This window comes from Bison bison, unplaced genomic scaffold (genome assembly GCF_000754665.1).
Source record: "Bison bison bison isolate TAMUID 2011002044 unplaced genomic scaffold, Bison_UMD1.0 scf7180017864378, whole genome shotgun sequence".
Lineage (NCBI taxonomy): Eukaryota > Metazoa > Chordata > Mammalia > Artiodactyla > Bovidae > Bison > Bison bison.
This window is the reverse complement of record NW_011494950.1, coordinates 7,427,149-7,427,525: the sequence shown is the minus strand read 5'-3', so window position 1 is coordinate 7,427,525 and position 377 is coordinate 7,427,149.

Here is a 377-nt window from a genome sequence, read left to right as displayed (position 1 = left end):
GAAGCTGAAGCTCCAATACTTTGGCCACCTGATGTGAAGAGCTGACTCATTAGAAAAGACCCTGATGCTGGAAAAGATTGAAAGCAAGAGGAGAAGGGGACAACAGAGGATGAGATGGTTGCATGACATCACCAGCTCAATGGACAGGAGTATGAGCAGGCTTTGGGAGATGGTGAAGGATAGGAGGCCTGGAATGCTGACAGGTCCATGGGGTTGCAAAGAATTGGACACGACTGAGTGACTGAACAACAATACTCAGAATTGGCACAATACCATTTACTCAGCACTTTATTAGTCAAACCAAGCTACAAGACCAGCCCCGATTCAAGTACGGAGAAAAAGACTACACCTCTTGATGTGAGGAGCTTCAAAGTCAT